The sequence below is a fragment of the Polistes dominula genome, unplaced genomic scaffold (assembly GCF_049000335.1).
Source record: "Polistes dominula isolate Pdom_NZ unplaced genomic scaffold, Pdom_raw_medaka contig_68, whole genome shotgun sequence".
Lineage (NCBI taxonomy): Eukaryota > Metazoa > Arthropoda > Insecta > Hymenoptera > Vespidae > Polistes > Polistes dominula.
Window position 1 is genome coordinate 812185 of NW_028301034.1, and position 12195 is coordinate 824379.

A 12195-nucleotide genomic window follows, 5' to 3' on the forward strand; every position below is an offset into this window, starting at 1 on the left:
TTAAATCAGAGAGCCGCGTGTTCTCTTGGGTAAGATTGGAAAGTGGTTCCGCGATCTCGAAATATTTTCTGGTCGGCCAAGTGAATCGCACAAGCAACAACAACAACAACAACAACAACACAAGCAGTGAATTCACGTTACGCGGTTTTTAGAAAATCGTTCATTCTTTCCATCCTTTATAAATACACGAGAAAAAGAGAAACAACAAAAGAAATAATTTTAAAATGAAGAGAGCAACGTGAATACAATTAATTTAATAATTAATGCATTACAATAATGGAAGAAAACAAAGGTTGTATTAAATGGTATGTATACGTTTATATATTTACGTATGTAGAAAGATACCGAAGTAGAAGGGAGATGGATAGATTCGACGGGTGAAAGTCTAAAAGATAATGCGTGGGTTCTAAGGCTAGACGGTGGAGAGACTGCGTGCCTAACATGGCACGTTGAATCCATGTTAGTACGGTGGGAGGTTGCTGTCGAAGAAAGTGAAAGTGTAACCGAGATGAAAAGATCTCGTTTCTCGCCTCTCTCTCTCTCTCTCTCTCTCTCTCTCTCTCGTATAAACGTTTCCTTCCTACCTGAAACTCACAGACCAAACAACTCACCATTCAATAATAATTTCTGTTTCATTTCTATATTTTGATAGTACATTTTTTGTAGGAATTAATTGGTAAATATGAAGGAATTGAAATCTGTGTTATTTTATATGTTTATACGAGAAAGGGTTTAAAAGAGAGAGAGAGAGAGAGAGAGAGAAAAGAAGGATCAAGAACGATGTTTCTTCGTCAACGTCGGTTGCCACTCTGCGACAGATCGGGAGACAGCTGTCGCAACCGGAAATGGCGACATCTTGCGAATGTCTCGCGTTGGTTCAAAGAGTTCGTTGCGTGACTCTGACTATTTTTCACGTGGTCTCGATGTCGTCGTTCTATTTGTTTATTTTTCTTTATCCTATCTCTTTCTTGTTTTCTACGGTTACCAAGAACCCACACGTTTTATAATATTAATAATATACAAACATTCAATCCAAAAAAAAAAACATGAACACACTCCTATGTGAATGTTCCTATATACTTTTTTCAATTTTCTTTATTAATTATAAAAATTCATTATTAAATCATTAAAAATATATTATTTCAGAAGTATTTTTAATAATGTAACAAACATTTATACTTTTACTAATTTAGATACAATGCCAAGTATGCATAATTTTGATTAATAATAAAAAATAAACAATTATAATACGACAAAACAATCATTTTGTGATGTCCAAATATTTTATTGAATATCTTTCGATATATTTATATGACTTTGATGCATTCGCAAACTTTGCTTTCAGTCAAAATTATTTAAAGATACCTAAGGAAAGTTTTGTGCCCTTTTATTTTTTTTAAATCAAATTATTATAACAAAAATACTTTTCTATGCTTCAACTAAAAAGGATCAATTCGTTTTATGAACAAAGAAATAGGATACGAAGACCGCGAATGAAAGGATCGGGGACAATGGCCCCGGGATTTGGTATTTGTTGCAATGAACTTTCCAGTTCCTAATCCCAGTTAATAATAATAATAGATACAATGCCAAGTATGCATAATTTTGATTAATAATAAAAAATAAACAATTATAATACGACAAAACAATCATTTTGTGATGTCCAAATATTTTATTGAATATTTTTCGATATATTTATATGACTTTGATGCATTCGCAAACTTTGCTTTCAGTCAAAATTATTTAAAGATACCGAAGGAAAGTTTTGTACCCTTTTTTTTTAAATCAAATTATTATAACAAAAATACTTTTCTATGCTTCAACTAAAAAGGATCAATTCGTTTTATGAACAAAGAAATAGGATACGAAGACCGCGAATGAAAGGATCGGGGACAATGGCCCCGGGATTTGGTATTTGTTGCAATGAACTTTCAAGTTCCTAATGCAAATTAATAATAATAATAGATACAATGCCAAGTATGCATAATTTTGATTATTAATAAAAAATAAACAATTATAATACGACAAAACAATCATTTTGTGATGTCCAAATATTTTATTGAATATCTTTCGATATATTTATATGACTTTGATGCATTCGCAAACTTTGCTTTCAGTCAAAATTATTTAAAGATACCGAAGGAAAGTTTTGTGCCCTTTTATTTTTTAAATCAAATTATTATTACAAAAATACTTTTCTATGCTTCAACTAAAAAGGATCAATTCGTTTTATGAACAAAGAAATAGGATACGAAGACCGCGAATGGAAGGATCGGGGACAATGGCCCCGGGATTTGGTATTTGTTGCAATGAACTTTCAAGTTCCTAATGCAAATTAATAATAATAATAGATACAATGCCAAGTATGCATAATTTTGATTAATAATAAAAAATAAACAATTATAATACGACAAAGCAATCATTTTGTGATGTCCAAATATTTTATTGAATATTTTTCGATATATTTATATGACTTTGATGCATTCGCAAACTTTGCTTTCAGTCAAAATTATTTAAAGATACCGAAGGAAAGTTTTGTGCCCTTTTATTTTTTTTAAATCAAATTATTATAACAAAAATACTTTTCTATGCTTCAACTAAAAAGGATCAATTCTTTTTATGAACAAACAATGATCGATCTATAAATAAAAGTATACAAGATAAATTTTTATTACAGCTTGCAAGAAGTTCAACTGTCGAAACTTTAAATAAAACTGAATGATCGATCCATAAACTATATTTTCTTACTTTTTTCATCCCCGAAGAGTCAGCTACTTTTTTTTCTTAATATTTACTAGAATTTACTAGAAAATAACAAGGAATTGGAATAAAAAAATTTATCTGATGAGGTTTAAATAGACGTCAGGTCGAGAGGTAACACAACGATCGTTATGCTTGATGATTGAAAGGATAAAAGGACACGCTAGTGTGTCGTCGTTGAGTTGTTATTCATTCTAACTCGTGGCTTCGATCTTAACGATTCTTTTGCAAATAACAACCAGAGGAAGCTTATTTTCCTTGATAGTAAGAAAAGGAAAGAAAAAAAAACGTTTATTTAAAAGACAGACACGATCTAACTAACGATAGGCATCACCCCGACAATATCTTTTGCAAATGAGTCAATGTTCTCGATGGTAATAAAAAAAAAAAAAAAAACAAACAAAAAAATATTAGAAGATAGTATAATTAAGCAAATATATTGCGTGATCAGAATCATTTTCTGCGTTCGTCATCGTACAGCTCTGTGTCATCCATGTCTTGTAACGTGACCCCACCTATTTTCCTCTCATACTCTTCATCCATAAGCGAAATAGCAGTCGTTCGAATTACTTTTAATGACTATCGAACAACAACATCAACAACAACAACAACAAGAGATAATCGTTAGCAGTTGGTCGAGTTGAAGGTTAACGACCAATGTCCCTTCATAGGGGCTTACAGATTTTTTCGTTCTAAATTTAACTGAGAATGAAAAAGGAGGCAGGTGAGCAAAGGTAAAGTCAGACTCGCGCGATTGGCATAAGGCGAGGAACCGAATCACTGGAAAAGAAGGGCCCACGTTAAAAGCTAAGGTAGGTAGGTAGGTAGGTAGGCAGGCAAGCAGGCTTCGTATCTTGGCCGCTAGATGCAACATCTGTCGGCAGGTGGCTCGTCTCGGATATGCTCCGTGGGCTTGGTGGGCCCTTTGTGCATCCTCTCGTGCATCGACCTAGCCTTTACTCGACGTGCACGCAATGCACGTGACCTCGTGGAGACCATCTCCTTTCTGCCACATCTCCCTTTTCCTCTTGCTCCTGCTCCTACTCCTGCTCCCGTTCCCGTTCCTGCTTCTGCTTCTGCTTATGCTATGCCTAAGAACCCTCCTCATGCTTCTTAATCCTTAAGATCTTTCGATAAAGTATTCTTAAGGAACGAACGCCGGCGTTCGTTCCTTAACCCCGAGTAATAATTCTTCCGAGACCCACACCCTAACCGCTCTCGCCCCCTGCCCCCTACTACAACCCACCCTTCTCTACGAGCTAGTGCATAAAACGTTTTCTAAAAATAAAATGAGGGAGATCGAACGTGAAGGAAAGGAGATCGGCGCTAGCTCGGCACGTGTCTCTTCAAAGTTATAACAACCTATACTTTTGTATACGTGTATATATATATGTGCGTCTGTATAATATACGAAACACTCATTTGCCAAATCGATTTATTCCCTAAAACAAATAAAGAAAATTGTCCTACAGCGTTTATTATCCAATGATCATAAATTATTGTCAATTTAATGTTATTAATCTTAATTATTTAGAACATTTATTAGATTTTCCGTATAAAATTAAAACAAAAGATAATATCATTTGATCATGGAATTGATCGTTTTTGCTTGTAAACGAGATTAATGAGTATTTTCTAAGTGGTAGTTTAACGTTGAATTTTTTTAATAATCTACCAACTTATTTCTCGTTATTAAAATCATAGACAATTCCGAGATGAAATTATCTTCGTGCAGATTAAAAAAAAAATATATATACGACGACGATCGCTTTGATGGTGTTCTCTCTTGTGTTCTACTAAAAATGATTATAAAAAGGACTTAGACTCCTCTCGGAGTAGTGGTGGTGGTGGTGGTGGTGGTGGTGGTGGTTTAACGTTTCGCGATCGAAAGGCGAGTAAATTCGCGCGAGCTTAATTCCGGTAATTTTCCTCGCTTAAGCGAGATACTAACTAGCATATTGCACCTTGCCTCAGTCCCTAGCCTAATATTACCCATTTCCACAGGCTTTATTACCGTCTACGCTGTTCATTATTATGAACGCAAGTTGCGTTGCAACGTGAAATTCAACGATCTTTCTCCGTTACATATAATCGATCGTAATCGATTAGGGACCCGAAAATTTCACATCTCACCAAAAAATAAAATAAGATATCTTCCGATAGACAGATCACTCACTCACTCACTCACTCACTCACTCACTCATTCTCCTTCTCGAAAATATTATCGACAAAATCGAACGATATTATCCATTAGAAAATATTTTCTTTTTCTATTTTTCTTAGATAATGTTTGGCAAAAAAAAATCAACCATATATCGAATTACACAAGCGATGACTGTTTCGACTAATTCTAGTTAATACATGGTTCGGCCAGGTGTACTTTCAAGTTCTAAGAATTAGGAACGTCGTGTGTTAGGCGACAAAGGAACAGAGAAGCCAAATAACTACGAAACAATCGTCGTGTCCTTGTACAGTCAGTCGACGTGTAGACATCGTACGGTTAACTTCGATCTCTTAACTATTTTCTATGTAAATTATAAAATAGTGTTTTGTAAACAAGCGCGCAGAAAGATTTTGTTATAACTGGAACGTCCACGTTGGTAGTGTCGTTGTTTTGTTGACAATCGTGGTGTCTGGTGCATAGCGGTACTGCATACTGAAAAGAGATAATAAACGAGAAAAACATTTATAAAAGAAAAATACAAAAGAGAGAGAGAGAGAGTTGAATTCGAGCGTGCCTGCTGGCTCGCGCGCAGTTGAACCCCCTATCCAAACCTCCCTCCCTCCCCCCGCAACCCCACACCCTAGGCAGGAGGAAAGCAGCCGGCTGTTTTCGGCAGGTGGCACTTTGCGATCTTTCTCGATCCTCGCACGTTGTTCTTGCATTTACCTGCATACGACGAGTAGTAGGGAGACGACACGAAGGAGGCCTTAGCTGCTTGCGGCTCAGCCCAACCCAACCAAACGCAGCCCTCAGGGTCGTGCCATGAAAAACAGATGCGCTTCTCTCGTTCTCTCTCTTTTTTCTTCTTTTTCTCGTTTCATGGCCCTTCGAGAAAGGAAACATGGCGCGTGCCACGATCTTTTTCGAAACACCTGGCCTATCTTTTTCTTTGGTTCTTTTTTCTTCGTTCTTTTTCTCTTTCTTTCACGTGTACTGATTTTTTGTGTGTATGTGCCATTCGTACATTTATATCATGAAAAATAATTTTTCTCGTGATACTACTTCGTTGTTTATTTATATTCATGCAGCTGTTGGAATGAACGAATTGTTTCAAGATCGCACTGCAGCCAGCCACCGTTCTTTGTGTTTTTCGATTATTCACAATCGCGATAAACTAGGATATTAAATGTAAGACCCTGTGAGTAAGAACAAAAAAAAGTTATGAGCTGACTTTAAGAGCTCTTTAAACGAGATATACCACCTGTCTCGGTCGTCTGGTTAATCGTTTGCTCAAATTGGTCTTAATCCGAAGAAAAAGAAGAAGAAGAAGAAGAAAGGCCCCAAGAGGATGTCTCGTACTCGTAAGTCCTTAAAACTCTTTATTCAGTTACACGGAATAATGTTGTTTTCGGTGAACAAATCTTGCAATTAGTGAGCTTAGTTTTCGTAGAAAGATCTTGAAGAAATTAGGTACATCTGGTGATTCTTCTAAAAACATAATTCAACGCAGTGCAATGCAAGACAACTTTGTTCAATGGACAATGAACAATGTCTGGGTAGTTTGTTCCTTACGGAATTGAGTTTCGACTCTGTGCTGTTCGTGGTCGCGTCGTCGTAGTTTCTTCTTTCAATCCAGGCAGGTGCAAACGTTGATTCTACACCTGCCTTAGCCTTTAGCGAAGCTTTTTTTCTTTCTGTCTCTCTCACTACACGTAATCTTTTCCTTCGAATCAATAAAGTCTTCCGAGAGTCCAATCTTTTTATTTTTCTTTACGATTACATCGGATTATTATCATCCAATGAACATTTTCTATCGTAATAATCGATACAATGACGACACACGTTAGAAGAAAACAACGTGAATCAAAGAATATACGCGTGACTATATATATATATGTGTGTATAAGTAAATATATAAATACATTTATATACGTACACTCATTTTCTCTTCTTCCTTTCGTAATAAAACATCGTAACGGATAATTTGACTCGTGTTGTTATAGCTATTAAATGAAGGAACAGTAGGAGGAGGATGAGGAGGAGGAGGAGTTCGACAACAACGAATATGGGGTTGAGTCGTAATAGTAATAAACGATGTCCTTGAAAAAAAAATCGAAGATGTCGTAGGCTCTAGCTCCTCATAGACTTATTCTTGCGTAACTCGAATCGCTCTATTATCTATCTATATTTCGTCTCTATGATGATAATCGTCTGTCTATTCGATAAATAAGATATCACAGTAATAAAGTGTACTATCATTAAAGAATGCGTGAAAATTTCATGATTGAAATTGCGCAGCGTGTTTACAACGTTATTTCCGAGAATCGTTTTATTTATTCTCGATCGTTAAATAATAATAAAATTCTATTTTAATTATGAAAAAGATTATAATTGAAAGAAGCAGGGGAAAAAAAGGAAGATGGAGAGAGAGAGAGAGAGAGACGGAGTTGATGAAAAAGTCTCAGTTTCATGACTCCCTGACAATCTTTTGCGAGAGATTTTAATGAAAATTAAATTACGGTACGTTGTCTCGTCGTAGGGGCCAATTTTCTATCCAAGAGATAAAAATGCGCCATAGTTTAGCGCAGAGAGAAGAAAAGAGGGAAGAAGCAACGCGTTATGAAATAACACCGAGCAAAAAACAATTATTATTACCGCGGGCTAACGCGGTCTAGGCACGTCGATTACGAGGCGCCAGACGTTGCGCCGATCGCACCCACTTTTTACTGGCCTGTCGGCACCTTGCATAACCTCGTCCCTGTTGCAGCTAGTCGAGAGGAATAGCTTCCGTGATCTCGTCAGCTATTTCTTTTTTATTTTTTTTCACGCGCCAATCTTCTCTCATTCGTTTTCGTCTTAATCTTCTTTCAATCGAGTTTTCATAATTTTTGAGTCTTACGTGAACAATTGTTAACTTTTCGATTAGGTTCACACATTGAAATGTTAACTATTTATACGTAAATCTTATACCATTCTTGCTCACTTTGTTGATATTCATCGAAAATCAATCCATGCAATGAGTTTAATGGTACTTTGACGTACATTGTTTTGTTTTGGTTTTGTTATATTGAAATGTTTCGTTGTTGATTGAAAAAGTAAGATCTAAGGGTAGTAAATTAATAATAATACTCTTAGTTTTTATAATGAAATATGATAGTATTGTTTTTTTTTGTATAATAAACGAAAAATTTATATTGGGATCTCTGGCAGGGGCGTGGCTTATCCTAGCGGCAAAAATATGAACTAGAGACTGGATGATACTGTGCATTACTTGTATAACCAAAATAGAGAACAACGTATATAACATTATTATTTATATTATTATTGTTATTATTTTTTTGTAATTAAATTAAATAAAATGAAACTTATATTGTACAAAACCAAGCAATAAAAATTTTGTTGGTGGTGAAAGTGTATTAAATGCTGGACATGTTATTAAGTGTGAGCAAGTACCAAGTGGTGATTGTAATATTATAAGTATTTTAGAGCTTTTTGTTTACAAACTTCACATATTAAAGATAATCCACATGAAATAACTGATGAAATATTAAAAAATGGTCGAACAATTAGAATGAGTTGTTCATGCAAGGCTTATTTAAGTGATATTTGTAAACATGTTGTTGTTGTCTATCAATTATTTCTTTATCATCAAATTCGTTTATTCGATAAACAAATTGTTTTTTACGAGATGGAATTTGAAAAAAAAACCTAATTTCTTCATCACGACAAGCTATGCTTGTACAATCAAATACAAAGCAATACACTTTACTTGTATTTTTTTTTTTGGCTGGAAACTCCATAACAAACAAACAAATTCTTTGCAACAACTTTTTAGTTTAACGATACTAGTTATTTTCAATTCTACTTTAAATAATAAATAAACAAGTCATAAAATTAAAAATATCAATATTTCCACATAAATATCGTGTAGGTTAAATCAGCTGTCAGCAATTCCTCTTTACTGCTCTAGTTCTGAATTTAGCCACTAGATAGCGTATTCAAGTGCTAGAGATCCCAATACCAATAATTTCGTATTACTTCATATTGAAGTTACAAAATCTTATCATTAAAATGTTTATGTTAGCTTTATATCCGGTTAGTAGAATTTTTTACTCTTTCTCTTTCAAATATACAGGGAACGGACATTATGCTGTAGGCCAGGAGTAAAGATTGATGTCACGGGACGACAAACGGATGCTCTTGGCCCGATTCCCACTGACTTTACGAACGGCCTCGAGTCATTCTGCGCACGAACAAAACTTTAATCTTCTCTCGTTCGTTTGTTATACTCCAAATGAAATCTTATTACGTATCTCCTATTTCTAGGGAAATTGATTTCTACGTAAAAGATGCCTCCTTTTAAGCATTAACGATCTAAGCCAAGCCTTAATTACGTGTGACAATTTATAAACTTAGCAACTACGCGTTAGGTAAGATAAATTATACAGGTAGGTATAAGTTAGTGATAATTATAGTTGAAATAAAATGACTTTTAAGTATCTTTGTGAGAATTTTGTTTTGTTTTGTTCTTATTGCTTTTTTACCGGTGAAATTTTAGTCGGTTATCAGGTAGGTAGGTAGAGGTATGCCTAACAACCATAAAGTAGTACATACCTATGACAAAAAAAATAGGTAAAAATAAAAGAAGTAGTCAAATAGATAGACGAGTTCTTACTAGACGAGTTTACAACTATGTTCTTCTAATCCTTTATGCGTAAAACGTTTCAGTCGCAAACACCTTAATTACTTTTCGTAACGGGAACGAAAGAGACGCGCGTTCTTATGCAACCAACCTACGCGTTATATATACGCTTTAGGCATACACGGTATTATTATTTTATATTTCAATGTATATATGCGATACATGTTGAGTACTAGTTGTAGTAAGTACACTTGCAATATACGATGATGTTATGCACGCACTGCATAAATAGTTTCAAAACCAATGTAATAAACAAGAGTCCGAGGGAATAAGAAAAAAGAAAATGAACAAAATAAAGACTTTAGTTCGAGGGCAAATAGATGCTTCGACGAAACGAGGGCGTCCGTCGATAACTCACGCCCGTTAATGCTTTTTATCGTATTGTAGATAAGTATGAATAATCGGCGCCAACTACGACGACTACGACGACTACGACGACGACGACGATGACGACGCCGTTGATGGCGTGCGCCGCACACGCTTTACGCGCCACTACCTACATCAAGTCGGGGAAGTCTTTTATTAAGAGCTAATATTGGCCCGTGGTTATGTAGAACCAGCCATTATCGATAATAAAGAAGAAAGAATGAAAAGAAACAACTAAAAAAAAAAAAAAATACGATCATTTACAACCTCGATCGAGTTCAGTACTATTATTTTTTTCTACAAAAAATTCTATCTCCTAGGAAAGAATAATAATTTGTTACATTCGCATATATTAAATTATATCAACACTCATAAGTGTACTTTGCTTTTTATACTTTTTCGTATTATTTTTAACCATACAAAACTAAAACTGAGAATACGAGTTCTCCCAAATGTCCCTGGACTTTAAGTAAATTCATCGTCGACGCTTTAACTTTACTCGGTTTAAAGTTTAAAGAGTTAAAGCTTAATTAACAGCTTGAAACCTTTTAAACAACGCTAAGTAATTAAGAAAGTTTCATTGAACGCTGACTTTTTGACGAAACACCCCTCGTTACACCCCTCGTCTTATTTACTTTTTCTTCGTTACTTTTGTGTTTCGTATCTTCGTTAAAGAATATTTCGATCGAAGGGAATAAGGGTACTTGTAGTTACTTATAGTCAATACGAAGTGCCTATTTTTATAAGTACAATGATTAACATTGAAAACAATGTTATCGTAGACATTTGTCGTATTTGGTATATGAAAGTTTCATGTAAGATTTTTAGTTTCCAAGAAATCATGCTTACGTGACTCGACCGAAAATAAAATTCTCTAGGTAAAAGGTAGGGTACCATCTATATACTTGTTGCGCATTTCTGATTCGGCTGAACGGTCCAACATGACACGCGTCACGTATCACACGATTCGAAACTAGGAAATGTAGAATTTGATCGTCCCAATATAATTGAACCTTTCACAGGACAAATCAATTAAATTCTCGATTCGAGAATTATTCACATTTTTTGCATTTACGAAACAATTGATTGATGTATTTAAATTCATTCATTTCAAATCAATTTCTACAATAATTCTATTTGTTATCATTAAACCCATTAAGTGAAACTAATTTGGTTACAAGTTTAAGAACGACAAATTGATAAAAAATTTTATAATAAATTAGTTTAAATAATTTCCGGTTTATTTAATTTGATAAGAAAAGTATATAGCTTTAAGCTTATTTACAGAATGTACAAATAAAAATATACACTTTAAAAATGTTAACACTTTCATCTTTTAGTAATTGAAATAGATAGTACAAACGAAATAACGATTAAATATTTTTAATAATTAAAAAAAAAGAAAAAAAGAAAATAATATTATTTATTAGATTAAAATGAACAAAAAAGAACAAATAAAAAAATTATGAAACAAAAAAGTGGATATACAATGGCATTGGATTATGATATTAACTAATCAATGTTTACTTGACTTTGTAGTACGTGGATTTTAATCGAGTTGATAAATGACCGATACGATAGATTGTTGTGTTATTACCGTTGCAATTAATAGGAAAAGGATTAATGATAAGATTGTAATAAGAGAGAGAGAGAGAGATAGTAATAAAAAGTCAAGTAGAAGAGTACTTGGAATCCTCGTGGCAGATATTATGCTCTCGCAAATATAAACGTCTGTCCTTGGAACGATATCGCGAGAACACGCGCGTGCAAAGACAGAAAAGAAATATAGTAGCAACGGCAGCAATAGGAGCAAGCAAAAGTTAACTGCAACTTCTCTGAGTCCATGCGTGTCGTCTAGACGAGATTGTAAGAAAGCTGCGGTTGTAGCTGAGGTTTTCGTTTCTCTTTCTCTCATTCTGTCTTCTTCTTCTCTTTTTTCTTTTTTTTTTTTTATCTCCTTTAACTCTTTTCATCTTAAACACCGTAAGACATCACATAAGTTCTCTCATTGATTTGTTTCACACCTCCGCATAGTCGGTTTCTTTTTCCTCTTATACCGTCACCACCTCTTGCCTCCTCCCCCGTTCTCTTTTACCGTCATCATTATCATCGCATTTCTTCTTCTTCTTCTTCTTCTTCTTCTTTTCATTCTTATATTCTCTCTTCTCCCTTGCGGGTTCAGATGACATCGCCGTCTGTTGGA

General features: G+C 34.5%; 1 protein-coding gene and 1 long non-coding RNA gene across 4 annotated transcripts in view; one reads left to right on the forward strand and one right to left on the reverse strand.

Moving 5' to 3' along the window:
- The window catches only part of Pdk1 (Phosphoinositide-dependent kinase 1), a 277088-nt gene that overhangs the window by 124964 nt on the left and 139929 nt on the right, over positions 1 to 12195 (forward strand). The window lies entirely within an intron of this gene.
- Positions 1814 to 6919, reverse strand: LOC149031860 (uncharacterized). The gene is made up of 3 exons (XR_016177279.1): positions 6497 to 6919; positions 5651 to 6412; positions 1814 to 5416 (listed from the first exon to the last, which is right to left on the reverse strand). It is a non-coding gene; the product is annotated as an uncharacterized LOC149031860 (long non-coding RNA).